At 40.9% G+C, this 23,913-nt stretch overlaps 1 protein-coding gene across 1 annotated transcript in view; it reads left to right on the forward strand.

The window, feature by feature from the left end:
* The window catches only part of gse1b (Gse1 coiled-coil protein b), a 164,944-nt gene that overhangs the window by 12,220 nt on the left and 128,811 nt on the right, over positions 1 to 23,913 (forward strand). The window lies entirely within an intron of this gene.

The following is a 23,913-nucleotide window of genomic DNA, read 5'->3' on the forward strand; positions in this document are numbered from 1 at the left end:
TGCTTGCAAAGGTGATGACAAGTTCTCTCGCATCACTTCAGGTCACCAAGGTGATAACTGATGACCTCACTGTCCACACATCAGCATCACTTTTTCTACTTTATCTGTCTCTGGTTCTTTACTTTCCTCTGTCAATCATACTTCTCTTTTAGACACAGTTTAGTGACAAAGGTCTAAGGACATTATAGTTAAATCAGGCAGGAGACATTAGTTTTCATCCAGTAAGAAATGTTGACTACATTTCTAAAAAAAAAAAATGTAGTCAGTATGTTGTTTTGCTTATGTTTGTACATACTATATATATAGTGTCTTGGTTTTTTAGTAGGGCATAAAAATCACAAGTATATAATATCTATTATATCTCTACATTTACTTATTTGTGGATCTTAAAGATTAACTCTAGACCAGCTGTCCCCAACCATTTTATGTCCGACAATATTTTCACGGACCGGCCTTTAAGGTGTCACGGATAAATACAACAAAATAAAACCAGTACCAGTACCAAAATAATATGATTTATTCATAACACACTTGGAAATACCCAGGGAAACAGAGTTAACGAAAAAAATGATAAAAAATAACGATAAAAACCCTGAAAACCATAAATTTCACACCTGAGCCTCAACTCTCGCGCCCGGTACCAAACAACTCACGGACCGGAACAGGTCCATGGCCCGGGGGTTGGGGACCGCTGCTCTAGACCATTACAAAGTTTGTCACACTGTCAGGATTTCTGTAGATTTGTGACATCTGCTAAGTGTTTATTTTTTTCATCAGCATTATTCTATACCTTTTTCTGTCTTAAAAATAATAATTTTTTTTTTTTTTACATTTTCACAGAAAAATACATATTTTTATTCTATCCATTTATTTTCCTTTTTAGGATGATAATATCTTTTTACTTTGCTTTTGTGGACCATATAATTAATTGGTTTCTTTGATTATATATACACATCTGTTGAACTGAAGTGTTTCTGTTCTCTTTGTTGCATTCTCATATGGTCTGTAACCCGTAACCTTCTCCAGTTCAGCGAGAGTATGAAGAAGGTGGCTATTGAAGTCATGCATACACACAAACTGTGGAGAGAGGGTGAGCCTTGTGAGTGCATAAGTATGAGTAATGTGTATATGTATGTATGACTAATTGTGTGAAGCTGTCGGGGTTGTTGAGATTTGGCTCAGAACTTTATTTCCTCTAAACATAAGTCATTCTCGCTGCCTGTTGTGCCTTCAGGTCAGAGACACAGCTGAATGCTATCTGTGCCGTGTAAGCCTGCAGAGTTTGTTAAGGATAACAATCATATGTTTGCATTCCTGGTGGTGTTATTCTACATGCAGAACAGTTGTGTGTTGTCTTGTATTATGGGTTTCATAATTGGTACAAATTATAGAGAATTACAAAGTCCTCTGCTAAGAAAAGGCGATAATTAATATGTCCAAATGCCAGGAGAGCTGCTAGTCTTACTCTGTAAAAGAGCAGAGAAATATTTGCAACTGTTTTATTTTACCTGAACAATATGTAAAAAAAATAATAATAAATAATAATAATAATGATAACACCACCCAGCTATTAAACCCTTAATATCTAATGTGTCCTATTTGAGTTTTTGAGATTTCTACATCATCAGTGTGAGCCCCCCTCCCCCCCTAGATAATCTGCACAATACACTTTAAGCAAATATATTGAATATATTTAATTCATTATTTATAAAGAATTGTCAGAGTGATCAACAAACACACTTAGAATTTTCTGGCAGTTATTTGATGTTTCTGGCTTTAATGGTTATAAAACATGTCTTTCAGCGCATTTGTGACTCTTTAATCTATGTCTCTTCAGATTACAACAAATAAACATGCAGCTGTGAACAGGGGAATCAATTTAATATGCTTTTAGATCATTATTTTAAAATGAAATGATGCTTAAAATACAGACTTGCAAGGGGACACCAGCTGTACCAGCAATGAGTTCTCAGAGCACATGCATCTTTGGTAAAACTTTGCAACTGTATCCTGCATGTTGACAATATCCCTCCACAGAGAGACCCATATAAACACCTGCCAAAGGAGTTAAAACCACTTGTGTGGTAGTTCTCGCTACAGTGGGGGCTCGTTTTCAAGTCATTTTTCACCAAAGTGCTTTCCAGTTGATTAGCATACCAAATTGTTATAACACACAAACCGACTCACTGATGTTATCTATAACTTAAAATGACATATTGGTGCCCTCAAGTGCTACTACAGCCAACACATAACATTTTTGTGTGCTACTGCAGGCATTTGATTTTAAAACCCACTCAAATATAAACAGGTCATAACGAGCAGGAAGGACAAAAGGAGGAGACGAGTAATAAAGATCAAAGTGTTTGTATGCACCGTATCTTCCCACAGCTGTGCTCCTTGATACCCTCAGAGGAGAGCGAGGTCACAGCAGGTCACAGGTCAGGTAGATTAGCAACCTGCTAATGAATATTTATCTGTCAAGATTATACTCACTTGACACAGAGGTGCCTCTTATCAGACTCATTCCTTAATTGTGCTTGTGTCCTTTTATTGCCTTCGTGTGGCATATATTTTTAAATCAGCATTGTAACTTGGATATATACTGAAGGAGAGTTTATTTATTATGTCTTTATTCTAAAATTTCATTAGGCCAGTTTGATGTAGGCCAGCATTTAACAACTTGGCACATGCTGACACTAAATCCTTTTTGCATTTCTTTCTTTTTAATTGATTTATTATTGTAGGATCTTTACCTTACAGTATAAAGCACCTTCATTGAATTGCTTTTATCCAATGCACTATAGGAGGCAGGCATTGGGGGTTTGGTGCACAAACAGGAACAGTGAATTACCCATAGATCCCCTCCAGACACGTAAATGAAATATATGAATGTGGTGTGATGTAAGCAAAACTCTAGTGTTTTTCAAGTGGATTCTGCATCTTTTAAAGATAGTTTATTTTATTATTCATGTCCTCGCTATTTTGTGTATATAACATACTCTGTTGGATCCAGACCAGGTGGGCTTCTCTGTGAGCCAGTTGTTGTCCACCTGTTGGTCTGCCTGATGAGAGCAATAAGCACAGCAATTTCTGCAGACCAGAGCCTCAGACAGACTGACGCTGGCTGAACAGTGATCAGATGCTGCTTGACTTTAGCTCAATGTGAAACATGTGTCCTCAGTGTTGGACTCAGTGCAGGCCTTGAATGAGCTCCCACGATGCACGGCTCCACAGGTGTCAGAGTCGTCCAGAGTTGTGTATGAGGTCTAGTTCAAACGTGCACAAGCATATTTTTTTTCCTTTGTCCCTTCTTTGTTCTCCAAAATTTGTTTCCTCCACACAAGCACAAAACAAAATTGAAGCATGCTGTTAAGAGCAAGAATCAAACAAACAGGCAGAGATGTAACTTTAATCCAAAGTCAAGTTGGCCAATGAGAAGCAGTAAATAACAGATAAAACCTTCCCCTGTCTATATGTTTACACTGCAAACATTTGTAGTTGGAAAGCTTTTCCCAAAGCTACGTTTTCAATGACCTTTAACTGTTTGTGGAAAAAAAATGAAAACGCAGGGATAAAGGTACAGTTTTAAAAATACTATCATAGGTGTGGGTAGGGCTGGATAAGGTTGCAATTGTGTATGAAAAAGAGTATGAGCTTTCCAGTTTACGTTCGCGACCACGGGAGCATTTTGAATGGTAGAACATCTTGAGTATCTGTCAGTACAGATCAAAGCTATTTTTTTGTCTCTGTTGTTTTCCTGTACTTGGCTGAGTAAGTGTGCCTGGACTCAGAGCTGCTTTTATGGAGTGTTGCTGAGCCGGTCAGTGGTCTGGGCCTACATGCATGGCTGTGGTCCTGTTGGATCTCTGTGATAGGCTGTTAAAGCCGACTGACAATCCCGCTTTACAAGCTGCTATACATCAACCATTAGACCTGCTGCAACCGTGGGAACACAGACATATGTGTTTGTAGATGTGTGTGGGTCGGAGTCAGTGACTTGCGGGGATCTGTGTGTAGCAGAAACAGGGCCTGCTGCTGAATGATAAGGCCTGCTGACCTTGTAACCTCAAACTCACTGTGACGAGGTCATATCGAATTACACCTAGCCAAATGTTCCCTGTCTGCGGGCTTTAACACAGGAAGGTCTAACCCCTGGAACAGAAACCTTTTCTAACCCAGTGATGGATGGTCGTCTTCTCCTCACCCTCATGTCCAATAAACACAGACAAATGGACAAACAGGACACATGACCACAGCGGAGGACTCGTGATATGAAGCTAATCTTTTCCTTGTGAAAACAATACAGGTTCTGTTTAACTGCAGAAGATTGTAAATTGGCATATGTTGCATATTTATTCACTACATTATGAGGTGCTTCCTGTTTTATGAAGGTACAGCAGCCTCACTTATTGGTAATAGAATAGACGAGCCATAAAATGTGAATTCACATGTTTCGCTTAATTTGTTACAGCGCCGTTTGACACAACCAAATTATAATTACAATAATTTCTTTGTGAAGATTACCAAGTGTATCTTTGTCGTTGCTCATGTCGAAGAATAGGTTAAATGTGAAACTCCTCGTATCAAAGTCTTATCCTGTCTTCCTTCTCTTACCCCAAGCAGTCATGGCAGATGGCCACTCCTCCATGCGCTGGTTCTGCTGGAGGTTTCTTCCTGTTAAAAGGGAGTTTTTTTCCTTCCCACTGTCGCCAACAGAGATGGGCAGTGTAATCTGATTACTTTTTTCAAGTAACGAGTAAAGTAAGGGATTACTATTGCAAAAACAGTAATTAGATTACCGTTACTTTCCCGTAGGAACGCTGCGTTACCGCGTTACTAAAACCGTGATTTTTTTGCGAGAATGTCTCATGACAATGACGTAAGCGAGTGCGACGTTCGTGACAACAGCTGTGTGCAGATCAACAATGGATCATATATCGAGTGCGGGAGTATGAGCGTGCAGCGTTTAAAGCGTGGAAGTACTGACCTTTGAGTTTGATTCCATAAAAAGTGACAAAAACATTAGCGTCCGTTGTGCGTGGGACGAAAACTTCTTTTTACAGCGAAAAAAACCCTAAACAAGCTCCGAGTGCGCAACGACGTAATGGGAAATTCACAGAGAAACTCGCGGATTCTTCCACTGACCGCTGCGGCACACCTGCACCAGGGTAAACCTCCGCCTGCTTTACAGGTGAAAATAGAGCAACAGGAATGCTAGTCTTTGACTTTATTTATTTTCTGCTTTACTTGCATCTATTTGAAAGACTGAGTGTAAACACAAAAAATATTTTATTTTATGTGCAGGAATGTGCAGAAAATAGGTTTAAATGTTAAACAAATTTCTTCAAGTCAGAGAATGGTGCATATAATTTAATTTTTGCTTGATGCATAAAGTTAAAAGATTAAAACTGATAAAACAAGTTTTAAAAAAGGAGACTTTTCCATTTGATTACATTTTGTATGATGGATTATGCAGAAAAAGTAGAACTGGGCTGAAAGATCTATCGCTTTATTACCTATTCAGGTTGTAAATCGTGTTTTTAAAAAGTAACTAAGTAACTAAGTAATTAATTACTTTTGAAAATAAGTAATCAGTAAAGTAACGGGAATACTTTTTTGGGGAAGTAATCAGTAATTAGTTACTGATTACTTTTTTCAAGTAACTTGACCAACACTGGTCGCCAAAGTGCTTGCTCATAGGGGGCATATGATTGTTGGGTTTTTCTCTGTATGTATTATTGTAGAGTCTGTCTTGAATTAAAAGTGTCTCTCAGCATGGCAATACACTGAAACAATCAGCTTTTTTAGAGTCAATCACTCTGTCAGTAAAAAAATGTGTTAACATTTTTTGCACGATTTCCATTAATCTGCTAGCTTATCGTGTGTCCACCTGGTGTGTGTCACTAGGACATATAGGTGAGAGTGGGGGTACAATGTGTATGCAGGAGCAGATTTTTCCCTGTGTGTGGCTCAGCCTTGAGGTAAATATTTAAAAACTGCAGGCACCATTACGAGAGGGTCTGCCTTTGATGGGGTGATTTTTGTGTGAGGCCAAGATGATGTCAACTTGACCTTAGTGCATAATAGAGAGCTAGGAGGCTGTCATATAGAGCAGTGAATGTGCAATCATTTCTTACATTCAGATTTCTCAGTTTGTGTTTAATCAAAGTTAAATTACTCAACACTTTGTTTGTGTTGTTACTTTTGAAAGTTTCCACTTTGTTCCCTCCGTTGCTTTTTCTCCTACTGCTTTACTTGTTGAATATTTTGCCCTTCACTTTGAGAATGAGCTTCTTTTTGCGCTCCATGAAGTGGCAGCAGCTTGCTTACACCTCCACCCAAGCTGCCAGGACTCCTCATTCTGGCTCTGGATCTTTATATCTTTGTTTTTTTCCCTCCTTCATTTTCATTCTAAACTCTAAATCTTCCTCCTCCACCTCCTCATTCTTCACCTCCTCTGTCTCCCTTTCAGTGCAGAGCAAGCCAATCTTTTCTGGCGCCGGTGCCGCGTCTTTATTTTCCCCTCTGGAGGAGTCAGATTTATTGGTCCACTGTTTATTTTTATAACTAATTTTAGCTTCTCATTACTTATGTATCAGCATTAGGTGAATTGCTTCTTTTTTTTTTTCATTTTTGGTTGTAAAAGGTAGTCAGTGTGAACGACTCAGTAGGTGAACTGGTATAAATCGTGTGTTTATACTTGTTAGAGTGTGTGTGTTTATGCGGCCTTATGTGTGTGGGTGTGCGTGTGTTCAGTGCATGATTCAAGCACAGATGTTCTCAAAGGCTCCAGTTTTTAGGCAGTAGTTCTCCCTCTTCCCTCGGAGAAAAAAAGGAAGTATCTAATAAAAGGCGGGTGTATGAAACGGAATGAGTCATGCAGACCCGCACAGAAGGAGAGAAAGAGAGAGAGAGAGAGAGAGAGTCGGCTTCCATCCATCTCTCAGAGCTTGTGAGAGAGAGTGAGTGAATGAGTGAGAGAGCGAGGCAGGAAGCAGGGAGGGAGGCTGTGCCAAGCTGGAGCTGAATTCCTGCCAAGAGTCTACTTGTTTGCTCGTCTGGCTGGAGCCAGAGGCTGACCTTATTAGCTAGGAGGGCAGCCGTCTTATTAAAACACATCTGGCGCTCAGGGAGCCCAAATAGTCCTCATATTGTCTTCCTGCTTGCTCCTGACCTTGCGTTACCTAGCAGGAATGCTGACAAGGGCTTCACGCATCTGTTGAGAGTTTCACCAGGGTCTTTCTCCCCCTCCTTTCCTCTCTCCACCCCTCCTTTCCACCCTCGCTGTCTTTGCTGGCGCCTGCACGGTAGCTCTGTGGGACCTGTTTTTTTTCCTCCCCCCCCCCCCCCCCCCCCTTTTTTCCTCTTCCATCCCACCCGTTTCCACACACCACCCCTCAGCACCACCTAACTACTCTTCAGGATAGCGTCCTAGTACCCCCCACAGAGAAACTTTTTTTTCTTACCCTGCCAGGTTGCTGTGTTGATACAATTATTCCTGTGTGTATTTGTTTTATGAGGGGCTGTAACATGGCCCTGTTTAAATAGCTCTTTGCTGCTTATTTTAAAGCGGGGATGGTGCCGGGTCCAGATGCTGCGGGCTGTTTTGAGTGAGGGTTTTTTTTTTTATTGTATCCATCGTTCCTTACAGGACAGAAGGTGTCGGGAGCTACAAAGACACTGAAACTTTTACTGTACAGGAACCAGATCCCAGCTGGTCGGTCACTTGACGTTTCAACACTGTGCAAAACGATTTATTTTTCACTGTCCTCCCCCACCTGTGTAGAAAACTTGAAGTCTTTTTTGGGGGGCGGGGGACGTGTTCATTGTGAGGACTGAGTTGCTGATCGTTACAGTAAAGGTGTGTGTGGAGTGTTACTCACTGCCCTGTAAATGAAACCAGTAATGCATCATTACTGCACCTGTAAGTAACTCTAAGCTGCTGCAGATGGAAGTGAAGAGGTGCACTTGACACATCAGTGTCACAGTCAGTGATTTTTCCCCTCACACTCCTGTTAGTTCACTCTACACTCACTCTAATATAAATTTACTTTCACTTATTTAACTCTGTCAAACGTGTCTCTTGGTTGGTATAGTGCCTGTACTTTTCATCTTGTGTGTCTTTACGACAGCATTAACCCTTACCCTTTAAACACAGGACCCCAACCACCACCACCACTTATTTCTCCTCTCTCCTCCGAGGTGAATCTCAGCTCATGTTGAATTTTCTTTTGTGGGGAGCACCAGCTGAGGAACTGTATAAGATTGCAGAGCATTTAAACAGATGAACATGAGCGATATCAGTTTCCTTGAGCAAAAAATGTGTGTTTACAGTGACAGAATCACATCTGTGATTTAACATCTGTTTGATGATGGAGTCTGGATTTACTCATCTCACTCATAACACCACTCGCTCTCTCGCTCTCTCTCTCTCTCTCTCTCTCCATCATCTGGCTACACTGGACATCTTGCTCCCTTTTTCATCTGTCTGGCATTTGTGTGCGAAAGCTTTGCTTTTGTGCATAATACAGCATATTTGTGTGGTTTTGCTCAGGCTCCACAACAATTACGTCCCTGTCTCCACTTTTACACTGCCCCTCTGTCTTTCAAAGTAACACCAAAGCTATCGATGAGTCATTTGCAAACTTATACACGCTCTGTCTGCTGATTCACATCTTATTGTCTGTCTTTATTGGTGCCACTGTAACTCACTTTGCAGAACAGAATTGTCACCGCTGGGAATCTGCACTTAGTTTACACACCTGCATTCTAGCACGCACACAAATACTTGGCTGGTCTAAATACTCAGATTACTCATGTCCTGTGAAATCTCTGTCATCAGCTGAGTGCTGTTCCCTGATTGGCTACCATCGTGTTTTGTGTTACAAACATAGTTTCTAGAGACTGTTGTGAAATGAGGAGTTCTGTCTTGCTTGGGATTGGCAGACAGAAACACACAGATGTGAGCCCGACTTCTAAAAACTACAAGGTAAGAAAGTGGCACATATTGACCACTAACTCTTTCACCTCTCTCACACACAGACAGTCTGTGACTTTGGGTAAAGGCTTTATTTTTCTTCCTTTGGATGTTAATGAACTTCACCGGCTCTGGATTCTTTTATCATTATCTCAGCTGCATCTTTTGCTCTGTGCACGCACCACAAATACACACACCATCTATAGCTATAGCCCTGAGTACTTATGAGAGTGAGAGAAAAGGAGAAAGCCAAATGTATGCAGTGAGAGTTGACCGTATGGACCCTGCATCCTTCTTGGGTGATTCCTGACATTCCCTGCCCACCACAAATACACTAATTTTGCAGGGCACGTGATAGCTCTGCCTCATTACACTCACAAAGATATCCTCTTTCTGCAGCATGCTTATCTGCTTCACAGAGCTCTGTTGCAGACTAAAGATCCAATTATTAAAGCTGCAAGGGCTAATCTAAACACGCAAAGTAAGATGGATCACGGTCCTCTTTATTGTAGATTGTGTGTGAGAGTGTGTGTTTTGCATTGGTGTCTGCCAGCTGTAGGGTTGTTAAGTGGGGGTCTCTTCCTCTCTCCATTGATAGAATAAATAACAGCACTTCCTCTCTCTACTCTTTGACTCTTCCTGTTGTCCCCCAGGTGGAGGAGGGGAGGGGGGACATGCCACTTCCATAGCCTTTTCACTGTCTTTTCATATTCTATTTTGCTTTTTTCCCCCTGGCACGTAGTATCTGTATTCTCTCAGAAAATCCAAAACTTGTAAAAAGCAGACAAAAAAGGGATGTGGTTAGGTTAAAAGTTCAGTTTAGAACAATAGTAATTTGAATAAAAGACACAAGTGCATTATGCCTCAGTCCCTCCTCACTATTCTTTAACCATCATTATTTTCAAAAATCTGTTATATATTTGATATAAACATTCACACTTGCCTTGGTGGTATATGTACTAACTATAAATGAATTATACCTGTATGGCTTTATAGGAAATGTGCGCGTGTGTGTTTCTGTGTGTTTCTGTGTGCGTGGTGGCCAGGTCCTCAGCATGGGAACAGCTGTTCAGAGCAGCACTGGCCACACACACATGGGTCTGATTAGCACTTGGTGACTCCAGCCCTCCCTCCCTCCTGCCCTCCCTGCTCACCTCCCTCCTTTTCAGCGGGGGCCGCAGCACGCTGGCGGCACCAATAATTTTAATGCCTAGTCTGAGTCTGCCAGGAGCAGAGGCATGTGTGTGTATGCGCCCGCACACTCGCTGTACACAGACAACGCTTACACACAGAGCAACACAACCACCGAGTCTTGCCAAGAGAGGGAGCACAAAGCTCTCATGCCTTGATCTGCTCTTTTCCTTTATCCTCCCCCTCCCCTCGCTCTTTCTCTGTCTCTCTGTTTAACCCTGACCTTCTCCTTTCCCTCCTCATTCACTCCCTCTCTGCCACAAATCTTTTACCTTAACAAGTTCAGAGGTGACTTTTGAGGGTCTTCACATCATGTACTGCTCTACACTAATCCCCTTGTATGTTGTATATCGGTTCTGTTTGTCATCCAGGAGGAAATATCTTTCTATAGCAAATGGTAGATGAGGCAGATACAAGGAAAAGAAGTGTAATAACTCACACAGGGAGATACGTGTGTGAGAATGAGAGAAGGGAGATGATTAGGGGTGAGACTGGGGGGATTTGGGTAGAGGTAAAGGTTATAAAAAGGTTAAGAACACAAGAAGGAGAAAAATGGCAAAAAAAAAAAATACAAGTAAGAAAAGAGGAGGAAGAGCCCATCATGACTCGTCAGTCTGTCTCCACTTAACACAGTGTCCCTGTTTCTGTGCATGGCTATTGTACTAATAAAAGCAAGACCATGACACCAAATTTAATGTAAACACATATTGTATGTGTCTATAATAGAAGCAAACTCTCTGCAAGCAATAGAGGTAGCTATTTTATTTGTACAGTAAAAGCTATATTTTGGAATAAAAATAGAATAAATGTAAGATTAAGAACCCTACATTGTAAATGGTGTGCATTTAAATAGAGCCTTTTCACAATGCAGGTTCTTTTGAACTCACTAATGATGGCAGAGCTGCTGTCCAAGGTCCTCGCCTCCCAATTCAGGTTCAGTGTCTTATCCAGGATGCTTTGACATTTGAAGGAGCCAGAGATCAAAATGCTATTTTAATGATGGTATTTTATCCTGTATTGGACTTTAACATCCCCCCACCCCCCCACCCCCCCGCGTCTCTCCATCTGTGTCTCTTTCCCTATCTCTGTACTGTATGTACTTCCTGTCAGGAAGTGCCACACAGCAGACAGACATTCCAGTTAAAGAGTAAATCGGGACATTGTTGCCAATTCCAGAAATCAAGACCAACGGCGTCTGCTATTGTTGCTTGATCTGTTCAAAGAGACCGAGGTCAGGCCAGATAACCTGTTTTGGCTTCCTGCTTCTGGAGACATCTTGTCTTAAGGACAAGGTGTGCGTTTTATGAGTCATTTTTAGTTTGTCCTCAGTGGAATTCTCCTATCTTTAGCTACAGCTCCATATCATTAATGTTTGTCTTTCAAGAAAGTAGTTTTTGACAGCTTTTTTGTGGATGTGTAATAATGTTGAAAGCCACCAGATGGTGTGATTGCTCCATTCAGGAGCGTTTTATTGCTAGGCAAATGCAGAGATGGAGATCTCCAATTAATGAAAATATGGAGACACCAGTAGGTATGCAGCCAGGGTGTAGACCTAAGCATTTGTTCTCTAGTCAAAGCAGGCTAAAAGTAATTGCCCGGGCTTGTGTGTGTGTTTGTCTGTTTACATTTGCATATCCATTTGTGTACGTGTGTGTGTGCATGCATGTGTGTGTAAATAAGCTTCCTTGTGCAATAGTGCAATAGTTCTAGGGTGGCTTGGAAACTGTGCATGAATGTATGTGTGGTTTCTGAAGAGTGGGGATATGGAGCAGCTGTTTAAATGCTTTGTATGGTAATTACTGTGTGTGTGTGTGTGTGTGTGTGTGTGTGTGTGTGTGTGTGTGTGTGTGTGTGTGTTTGCATATGTGTGTGTGGTGTATGGTGTCATCACTCGGGCTGTGTTGTGGTAGACTCTCGGCTCCACACACCAGGCAAGTCTGTAATTACTCAAACCAGTGCTCATACACACTGTAAGCTTGTACAGTCTGTGGTCCTAACTCTCTTTTCTCTCTCTCCTAATCCTCTATCACTCTAGCCTAGCTCTTTGGTTTCCTTCCTCTCTCTCTCTCTTTCTCTCCCTTAAAGTCTTCCTCTGTGATTCCCAGTGTGGCCTGAGCTCTGGTTTGGCCGTGAGATCTGTCTCCCGTGTTTTGCAATTTGGACTGCATCGGTGCTTCAAACCAATTCGCTTTCATGCCCATGTTTCATTGACAACACACACAGAGGCAACATAATGTACTGGCCTCTCTGACCAACTTGACTCAGCCAGGAAGCCAACAACACGTGACTCTGTTAAGATGCACACATTTTAAACAGTGAGCTAACACATGCCAGGCAGGTTTTGAAATTGTCCTGTCAGCATTGTGCTCCACTTGAGTGTGTGTGTATGTGTGTTTAAGCCAGCTGTCTGTCCAGTTCACCCACACCTGGGTTTGCAGATGGTTGCCTTCAGCCTGTTTAACCTCCAACCTCCCAGTCTTGATTTTAACAGAGACAGGACGCTTTTGTCCCAGATCTCTTGCTATTGCACACACTAACATCGAGCCTGACATAACAGGCTTGTAGCTTTGATTATGCCAAGATGTGTGTTCTTGCTTGCGCATCACTCTTAGCTCTGTTTGTATGTGTGCGCTTTTGTTCCTATGTAGTTTCTGCCAGCAGCTGTCAAAGGACAAAAGGCTAAGCCACATCTCTAACCAGTTTGAGAGCTTCTCTATCTCTGCTCACACAGACAAGGTTGCCACACACACACACACACACACACACACACACACACACACACACCCATACACGCACTAATATCGAAGAATTCACATACTGCACATGCATACGTGCTTCTGCACTCCAGTGATGTATATTCCTGTTTTACTGTCTCTATTGCACCACCAGCCCCCCACCCCCAAACGCGCGCGCGCGCGCACACACACACACACACACACACACACACACACACACACACACACACACACACACACACACACACACACACACACACACAGAGAGAGATACACAGATTCCCTCTCCCAGCGTGGCTAAACTAGATTAGTGTGTATAAAGGCTCATAATCCCTGCTGCCTCCCCAGCAGGCAAAGAGGAGCCTGTCCTCCAAATTAGGTTGGCCTCTCCGGGTGATGAGCGGCTGCCAGCAAGGGTCCACTATATTTGTGTGTGTATTTTTGCATTTGTGCACGTGCTGTGGATCACATGTCTCTGTGGCTGCTGTGTCACTTGTCCACATGTATACATTAAGTCAAAGGAAAGATAAATTCACAGTGGCACTCTGGACCCAGTGGTTTAGTTCATCTTTTTATTTTTTTAAAATCTTGCTAAAGATCACAGTACAAAATTTGACCAAATGGGCAAAAGAGTGAAGTTTCCACTTAACAGCAGATTTTGATGTTACAGGGTGTGCCATATGCAATGCCTTCCAGCTTAGTCCATTACTTTGGACAGATGTGTTTTAAATATTTCTGTCGTGCCGTTGCAGAGAAAATAAAACTACTTAATTATTATAATATAAACTTAACTGCAAGTTTGCAGTTCTATGCACTTTGATCTTTACAAAGGTTGGACTCTGGCTTGTGGCATCTCACATAATTTAGTTTTTATTTTCTTGAAATAAAACAACCTCAGTTTAATTATTTGGCAGAACTGCAGCAATCCCTGTTCATGCGTGGCAGTATTTTCTGTGTCTAAGATAAGATGGTTTAACACCCTTTAAGGTCTTATACCCTTTTGAACTAAGGATTGATATGAAGCCCATTTCATTATGTAACAGTATAATACATGCAGTGACACATAAATGAATGGACAACTCAATATGTAGAAGTAGCCCTATTTTACTATCAACCAGAATCCCATCTCATTTTTTTTTATCACTGGCAGAAACCCAAATTCTTCTTCTTTTGGTTATTATTGTAAAGTTAGTTATAAATGAAGCTTAGCACTTATCAAAAAGGTATACTTTTCATGATGTTTATCATTATTCTTTTGAGTACTTACTGATCTTCCCTGCTGCATGCATGTCTAATCCAGCCCCAGTAGTTGTGATCCTGTAATTATTGTCCTTCTGTTACCCTCTGCTTATCATCATGATTCAGAAGGCTGACTGCTACACCAAGGCTGTATTAGCTATGGGGCAACACTCTTTAGGGTTTTTAGTGTGCTAATAGCGAAGGGCCCATAGGGATCCACAGTAATTGGTCTTTATTTATGCTGAGTGAAGGCTATGATTAACTAATATCACCCTTGAGTGTATACACAAACACACACATTAATACAAACAAATGCACATCCAGTAGATCCCCTCATATAGTGTGTGCACTTGTGAGATTGAGTGGAGAATTGAGCTAATCCCTGGTGGCAGGCTGAATGCTCTGCAAATCTACCAACAGGCAGTAAAAAAGGCATACTTTAGTTCACTTACAGTACCACAGTGGATTCTGCTACAAGAGGGGAAATGTTAGCAATATAGTTTTTTAATAGTTTTGCAACGAATCATAGGTTATAGAGAAATAAGTTCCTTGCTATGTGTGTATACATCAGCAAGAAGACTATCCTTTTCTGACCACTGCCAAATGCCACTAAACTGCTAAGGTGTCCGTAGCATCAGTGAAAAAACACAACGTATCAATGTCTTTGCATGTGCTGTTTATCTCTATCTCTGGTGCAGCTAATGAGCTGGGGGCAGTAAAGGCCATGCTTTGTCTTTTGAAGAGACAGACGGTAAGCAGGGAAAGTGGTGTGTGTTGGGCTTCAGCCTACTAAACCTTCACACATGAAGGCACTCACATTCTGGCTGTGTTTTCATCTACACTATACCAACCTGTGTGTGTGCGTGCGTGTGTGTGTGTGTGTGCTTACTGTCAAATCCCCACAGTGGCAGTATTCTCATGTGTTTACTCCTAGTATAGAAACTGAACACCGGCCTGTAATCAGAGCTGCAGTGACTGGCTCACAACAACAGTGTTCCCTCATTATGGCTCCAACAGATCACCTTTATCTCCTGTGTGTGTGATTATGATTCCCCCCTGTTAGCCTTCCAGGCAGCGGTGGTACATGTGGGTGTAGTCAAAGCAATCTGTGTGTGTGTGTGTGTGTGTGTGTGTGTGTGTGTGTGTGTGTGTGTGTGTGTGTGTGTGTGCGCGCGCGCGCGCACGCGCACATACATACAGTGTAAAGATTTCCATTTATATATTTATTATTAAAATATGACTCTTGATATTAAAAATCTCTTTTTACAAGATCCTGGCCTGGCACTTACATTTGTGCAGATTCTCAGTCATTCATGTCATGGTAGTCAATAGTGCTTGAAAAGACAGCAACTGGACTTTAGGATCGTTTTGCCTCTCATCCAGGCTTCTTCAATTCTAAAACAACTGATGGAAAATCCCAGGTATTTAACCTCTAGTGGGGGACGGTTTTGGGGTTCATGACCTACTATTAATCATTTGAGTCATCAGATGAGCCATGAGTTGAAAAACAGCATGGGTCATTGCTGTCACCAGGGCTAAGATTTGAAACCTCTGTAAAGCACTGCCCCACCCCACCATTATATGAGCTGTTGAGGTCACCTGAGGCAAGTTGTGAGAGGGGGTTAAAATGCTTGAGAAGGGATCTCCTTAGAGGGCATGTTTTTAAATTTTCTCACCAGCAACTGAATGTGAGGTATAAAAGAGGGAGAGTCATCAATTATAATTTCCAAGTGCTTACAAATAGATATTAACTTGATCCTGTCCTGAACTGTATTGATATGTGAGAGGTTCAGTGGTTTTTATTTTGTTTGGGAACATTTTCAGTTTAATTTATGCGCATTTAAAACAATTTTTAAATCACACACTAGGTGCACTGTATTAAACATTGATCGTAGCTAACGGAGTGCCTGGTTAGGAGTAGGAGAACATGATCAAATCCTCACCATACTGTTTGCTTGAAAATGAAAGCTTGCTGTTGTCATATTTATGACCAAGATAAATGCAACAAATAGCAGTGGTCCTAGAATGAAACCCTGGGGTACTCCTTTAGTTACTCTGGGGAAGCTATATGCGACTCCTTCTACCTGCACCTGAATAATTTTGAAACCTTTCAACAATGTTCTTCCTGCGAAGCCTGTGTCAAAGCCTTTGACTAAATCAGTAAAAAGGATTGCACAGTGTTGCGTGTTACATAATGAAAACAAGCAAAGACATTATATTTTTAAGGCTGCTAAAGATATTTTGTAATTTTCCCTGAAACCTGACGATTTATAAAAAGGAAGTCTTTTAGTTGTTCACTAAGACGAATTTCAAGCTCCCTAACAAAGTGTAGAAAGATTAAAAAGATATGTAACTAGCGGAGAAATAGTATCATCTACTAGCTGTACAAAGAAATATACTAATGCTGCTAATGTTCTAGTATCTATAAGTCTGAGGGATATTAATATCAAGGGCTTACTATTGACACACTCTTTCCAGAGGACAACACACAGAAACGTTATCACTATTCACGCTTGTGCTCACAACTCAGGAATGTATGTATTACATATTTATACAAATACAAGTTTGTAGTTTCACCATGTTGCAAGGCCTCTTCATTGTGGGTATGCATTTCCTGCATGCCAGATATGTAAAAGAAAATAGTAAGTTTTGATCCCCAAGGCAGCTGCTAGCATTTCTGAAAGCTCTAAAGAATTTAAAGGCTGAGAAGTATTTCACATTTTAAATCAGTTTAAGGTGATGTACATTTGTTTCCTAGTTTCCTGGTCTGAGATACAACTAATTACTAAAGTTACTCAACTGAGGTGCACATCAGTTTCATCTGCATCCAGCCGATATCCATTATTGAATTAGGGTAACCTGGTCCCCTCCTCGTCTTCCCTCCCTCGCTTCTGATTCTTTTTTCCTTTTTTTTTTTTTTTTTTTTTTTTTGTTATTGCATTACACCCCACACCCCCTGCTTTATGTGGGCCAGTAATGAGACAGTGACAGATTACCCTAAACCATACTCCCCCCCCCCCATTCCCCCCCCCCCTCCCCCTCCCCACACACACACACACACACACACACACACAGAGCAAGATAGAGGCTTGTAGAAGTTCAGTCTGTGTATGTGTGTGGGCGTTCAAGCTGTGTTTGAAGTGTGTAAACGTGCATACTTAGGTGATAAGAATATGGACACAGTTAATATGGTACAGACTCAGTTTCTAATCCCATGTCAGACATTTAATAATAGGAATCACAGGGTAATACCACAGAGTTGAACCACAGAGTTGTGATCATCCAGCATTTTAGTTATGTGGTAAAGATAAGATAAGATAAGATAACCTTTATTAGTCCCATGTGTGGGAAATTTGTTTTGTTACAGCAGTGGACAGTGCAAAGTTGCATAGAAAAATTGGAGAAAAACCACTAGAATAAAATATCAATAAGATACTGTACACAATAGAATAGAATAAAATAAAAATTGTAAAATAAAATAAAAATACATTCTTAAAAATCTCAACAAATACTATCCTATAACATAAATATTATAGTAATTAGCAAAAACCTATCCTACAGGATTTTTTTCCCAGGACTGTCGTGCTTTCTCAAATCTTTCATTCCAAATTTGTAACTGTTGAGTTATGTACAGACAGCATACATTGAACATGACACTTGAACGAAATGCAGAGAAGGTAACACTGCATTTGCAAAGGGACAAACAATATAAGAATCAGAAGAATTGGAGATTTATAATAAATGTTTTTGAAAAGCACATAGATGTTAATAATTGCTGTATGTGTGCTGATGTTTGTGCAAAGTGTCGCTCAGATTAGCCCACGCGTTAAGGCCGAGACAGGGTACAGACATATATTCTGTACTTACATACTCTGTGATGATTGTGAATAGATATACATGTTAGACTGACAAAAATACTGAATTGAATCATTAAAACTTTAAATTTTTTAATTTTAAATTAAAGTCTTGCATTGAAAATATGATTGAAGTAAATATAAGATAACTCTAAAATGTACAGTAAACTTCAAAATAACATAACTGAGCATTACATCCCTTCAAGCAAGCCACAAATTCAAGCTCAGTCCTGGCAGATCAGCTATCAGTGGCCTACAGGTGGTGCACATCTGCAAGCCATTTTGCATCCTGCCTCTAGCTCATCTTCTCCTTTCATCCAGTATCTGACTTAACCAAAGTCATATTTGTTGTCTCTGATATCAGCTATGTTCTGTGCTGGGGTCTTTCTGCTGATTTCCTCTGCCTCTGGCTTTGCATGTATGTACACAGAAGGGCAGGGAGGTACACTCATCCCACTGTATGCTTTTCACTCATACAAAAGAGTGGGGAGGTCCCAGAGCGGAGCTACACCACTAAATTTTCTGGATATAAAAAAAACACTCTATTGACTATAGTGGCTCTGAGCTAAACATGTTTATTTATTGTTATAAATATACTTCCGTTCAGCATTTTTTTTTTTCCTGTGTGTGGTTAGGTTAAAACTTCTTTATATATTTTATATACTACTGAGTAGTTTAATCTACAGTAGTACAGAATACTCTTAATGTTTTATTTTTTCTAAATCAGCAGGTAGAGAGGTTTGCCAGTTTACGACCTACATGTTGAAGTGTCATTTGTCAGGCAAAAATAGCTTCATGCTCTCTGCCTTTGAATGTGTTTTTGCATATCACTGGGCGAATGAAGGGAACACTGTAAAGTTTGGGTTGCTGAAGATACGTGATTTGTTCTAGCAAAATGATATTCTTCAGAAAACAGAAAAATAAGAACTATATTTGTTTACTATGTTATTGAAAGTAGTGTTAACTTTCAGAGTTGATATGTCATATGACTCTTTCTGTATGCCTGAGCATGCATTAGACTATGTGTAATTTAGAGAGGAGGGGTCCAGTTTCTTGCACTGTCCCTCACACGTGTGACTGGTCAAGGTTTTATATACAGCCCCCCGTCCCCGTGTTTCTCATTTCTTTTGTCTTTTTATTTCTTTGTAATGATTTCATGCCAGTCGGTTACCTTATTTGTTTGCTCCACGCATTTATTATGTGTTTAACGACATATACACACATACAGTTCTGGTGCTGGAGCGGTCTGCTCCGCCTCTGGCTTACTGTTGTCTCTTTGTCTCAGAGCACACATTCATTATCTAATCTTCCTCTATGTTTAATTTACAGCCTCGGCTGCTGCTGCCATATGCTCCTTTTGTCTCTGCCTGCTAGCACACTCTGTCGCACACAGTCTGTCTCACACACACAAACAACTCTGTGTAGCTTTTCCTAAACCTCTATCATGAGGAAAAAATAAATAAAACAAACAAAAAAGAAAAAATGCCACAGAGAACCTGCATGCGCTCCCTTTAGCAACACTTCTCAACCTACCTACAAGCTTGTGTCGACACAGACAGAGGTGTGTGTGTCTGATTATGCCTTAGTGTGTTTGTGTGCACTGTCAGATGTCCAGGCGTTCAGACAGGGTTGCCTGAGGTGACAGATTAACCTGTTTGAGGTGAGAAACCTTTGTACTACACAGTATTATTACGTCTTTTCCATAAATAAGCTGTCTTCTTACACCCGCCGCTTCTTTTTGCCCTTTTCTGTAGCCTACTTTTATCTTCCATTGTCAGAATCCCATTGAAGTTGTGGCATTTTAATTTGGAGCAAGCTTCTCATTTTAGTACTTTTTTCTTCACTTTAACATTGAAATAAATTCTTATTTATCTGTGAAAAATGTTACTAGTTACTCATTACTATTAACTAGTTTCAGTTACTTAATAGAAGTATTGTAACTGTAATATTATAAACTTGGAGTAAGCTTCTCTAAGCTTGGGTTTGACATGAAACATTTTAATGCTGACAGCGTTTTCACCACTCTTAACCAAACTTAATATAGCGCTGTATTAAAGACATTTATTGAATATCCAGCACAGAACAGATTCTTACCTTATGACATGGCAATCCACCTTGGCATGGACTGCTGGTCACAAAATCAATACTCAAAATTTGATCACATACTGCTTATTGAATGAAGCCTGTCTAGAGACAGGTTCCTGTAGGCCGTCCTGTTTTTAATAGTGTTGGACTCATATATGTACCAACTGCTTTGCTGACCCAACAGCATTCCTGCACCGCAGAAAGATGTATATTCGTTTACTGAAGGGAATACTTTCATATTTACCCTTTTTAAAATCACCCAACATTTTGAAGAATAACAGTAATTTCATTACATTTTTTCCTGCATCTGTAACTGATTATGGATATACTTAGTGTGAAATTAAATTTCATATGTAATTAGTTACTTCTCGGTACTGTCTGTGGGTAAGGCAGAGCCGAGTTTGCAGACTCTGTGCTCATCCAGGGGCAGCTAATGTAGTGTCAGTGTGAAATATAAATGGGCCAAGAGCAGCCATGCTGTAGATTAGCACTCCCAGGCCTTTTTACACAGTGACATTGTGTGAAGAGCCTCTATCCTTATTCATTTTCATGGCTCTGCAGTCCCGCTATTGACTCTAAGTGCAGCAATGCAACCACCTACTCTAGTGCATTTGGGAAATATAATGAGCTGCAGCAACAGGAATTTAAATACAGTGGAGTGGTGAGGGCAGGAGATGTGAGAGGATCACACAACTGTAGCGGGAGAATATGTTTCGTGTTTGTTTTTCTCAGGATCAAAATGAATTAAGGCATTGTTCTCCGCTCACTTTGTCCCAGCCACTGCAGTTTTTCTTCATATATAGCCTTCTTTTTTTCACAAGCTACTTCCCTCGCTGTCCTGGCCAGTAACCCATGTTTTGAAATGACGTATTCAAACAGTTAGACACTTTCAACAAGGGTGTGTATGTGAGAGAGACAGGGAGACAGAGAGTTTGTGGTTAGCAAGGCTTTCTCTCTGGCTCCAGAAGCCCTGGCCAAGTTAGCGGTGAGGTTTGGCTCATTTCTCTCACACAGTCTTCCACACACACACATGCACACACGCTGTCTCCTTCCTATACCTCTCTCTCTCTCTCTCTCTATTGCTGACCCATCCACATTCGTTTCCAGGGTGCCCAACCTCTATGATTTCCTGTCCCCCAGGAAGTTGATCACAGCTTATTTTAATAGTTGGTGTCCCAGGATGAACAGCACGGTGAGATTCATTTTTATGGTACCAAACTCTCTTTCTCTTTGTTTCCTTCTGGCAGACTTTTTCATTTTCTGCCACACACTGATCACACATGTTCACACACTTACAAGAGCACACTATTACAGCCCCTTCCAGTTCTTAACGAGACATTGATTCAGAAAGGACTACAAGGAGTTTGAAGTGATCGATTGTTTTAGCCCGTGGACGAAGAGAGGATGGAGAAAAAGAAATGGAGAGAGCTGACTGGGAGGTGCTATCTCGCAATATGATGGTGGCATAGGCCGTGCTATTAATGTGGCCTTAAAACACTCTAATGGACCAAGTGGGCAAAACAGGAGTATTGATAAAAAATTGACTGAGGAGAAGGATGGGGTGGGGGAAGCATCAAGGACTGAGATGGAAGCAGTGCAGCAATGTACAGAGTCTTGAAGTCTGTTTCAGTGTCTGTGCGTGTGTGTGGTTGGGATGTTTTATGGTTCGGTTGTGGTCTGACTCTTGAGGCATGCATATGAGCCAGCTTTGAGTGTGTCTGTGTAAGTGTGTATCACTGAAGATGTGCTGAGGATATTTTTGTGCTCACTTCCCTGCTGCCACACTGTCAAAAAAAATCTAAAAACAACGCTTCTCTATAACACTTATTATAAGATAAAAAAAGAAAAAAGAAAAACATCATTGGGCGTTGAGGATATCCTTAGTAGATCAGAAATTATTTGATATCAGGTTTGAGGTTCTTTGGTCCAGCTTAATGTGTTTGCAATATCCTTTCTAAAGTCTCAGTCACACAGGCCTAGAGACTGGTCAGTGACCCCCTGGCAAACTCTGGTCACTGGGGAAAAATGTGTATTCCCTGAACAGTTGGAAACTGGATGCTAGAGGTTCCTGCCTGTTGGAAGGTGAAATTGGTCACAACAAGGATGCTGGACAAAAGTATTGCTTTGGTTACTAGCAGATTGCTGCAGTTGCATGGAAGACGCTGTCTTATCTGTAGACCTTTGCCATTTGTTCGCCAAGCTGTAGTGAATCTTTAAATAGTGCCATGCAAACTGGAAAGGCATAACCTTTTGTTTTTGAAATGTGTAGGCTGCAGTAAGGCATAACCTTTACTTTGAAGGCAAATGGTCTCCATTTCCAGTTGGTGTTGCACTTTTTGCAGATTCACTACTGCTTTGTGAGTAGTTTAGGAGTAGTTGCAGTTAAGTCAGCAAACTGCTGGCAACCACAACATGTGGTAATGGGGCTTTAGCAGCTGATTTCACAGTGACTTCCAGGAACATCCAGCAATGCCTCTCAACCAGTTGGGGAATATATGCTTTTTATTTTATTTATTTATTTGTTTGTTTGTTTTCCATATACCCAGTGGTTGCCAGACGGTTGCTCACCAGCTTCCAGTGCTGTGTGATTGAACCCTAAGCATAACCACTAAGCACCTCAGTGTATCATTGAGTCTGAAAACCTCTTTGCAGAATTATGTTACTCGTAATACAATTCATAATGTTCACCTTGACTAAGAGCTCATTGAATCTCATTGCGATTTAGGATAGGATTTTAAACTCTCAAAACTTATCACAGGGGCAAGTATTTTCTCAAAACTCCCAAAGTAAGGTGAGACTGCTTGTCATATTTAGGGATGGGTACCGGTATCCGGTGCCATTATGGCACCGGTTCTGACATTCATGTGTAAGCTAACCACGTTATTAAATTAATGCATGTAAGGTGAACTAGCAAACACCGTCGTAGTTACATGCGGCTGTCTTCTTGTTTGATGGCAGATACTCCCTTCACCCTGGCCAAAAAGGCTAAAATGACCAAAAAAAAGAGGGAAACAGCTAAACATGAGAGGTTTTTGGACAAAGTTTGTGTTTTTTCCATTGATTAAGCACTGCTTCCAGCCAAGAGTGATACTATAAATCCCCTATAGCTGCAGAAAAAGCTAACATTGCTATCTTTTTACAAAAAAAACAGCTGAACATGAGAGGTTTTTGGACCAATTTTGTGTTCTCCATTCTTTAAGCACCGGTTCGAGCACCGTTTAAGCACCGGCACCATTTCAAAAGTACGATACCCATCCCTAGTCATATTGGTCATTGCTCAAATAGTGAAGTAAACACAACTCTATAACCTTGACTTGATGCTCTTAACTTGCTTCAAGGTTCTCATAAATGTCCCCGCTGAAGAAAATGCACTGCTTCAGCCCTGGAATACCAACAGAAGGATGTAATGTAAAGGAATTACATAATTTAAATGCAGACACAGGAGCAGTTTTTTCCCCCCTAAACTTTTCTGCAGAATGTCTCATCTTTTCCAATTCTTGCAGCAATCTTCCTCAGCTAGGAGGGTATTGTGGGAATCCTTTGCTCCAGCATCGATTCATTATAAAGATACCTATAGAGACTGACCTGGCAGACTCATGCCTTGGCCAGCTTACAAAAATTGGGATAGGCATGACAAAAAACAACACCCAAGAACACAGGGCACTGTCAGTAATGACCAGGATTGTGTGCTTGCAGCTGTTATAATAGGACATCTTAATTCTAAAGCAGTGGTTCTGTATCTAAGAGTAGCACTCCGTCCAATGGGTCGTATGATAAATAACATGATAGGAAAGGAAAAAAATGCACAAAAGAATTGCCAGGCTATATTTTT

This window comes from Perissodus microlepis, chromosome 1 (genome assembly GCF_051167445.1).
Source record: "Perissodus microlepis isolate ML-2025 ecotype Zambia chromosome 1, ASM5116744v1, whole genome shotgun sequence".
NCBI classification, from domain to species: Eukaryota; Metazoa; Chordata; class Actinopteri; order Cichliformes; family Cichlidae; genus Perissodus; species Perissodus microlepis.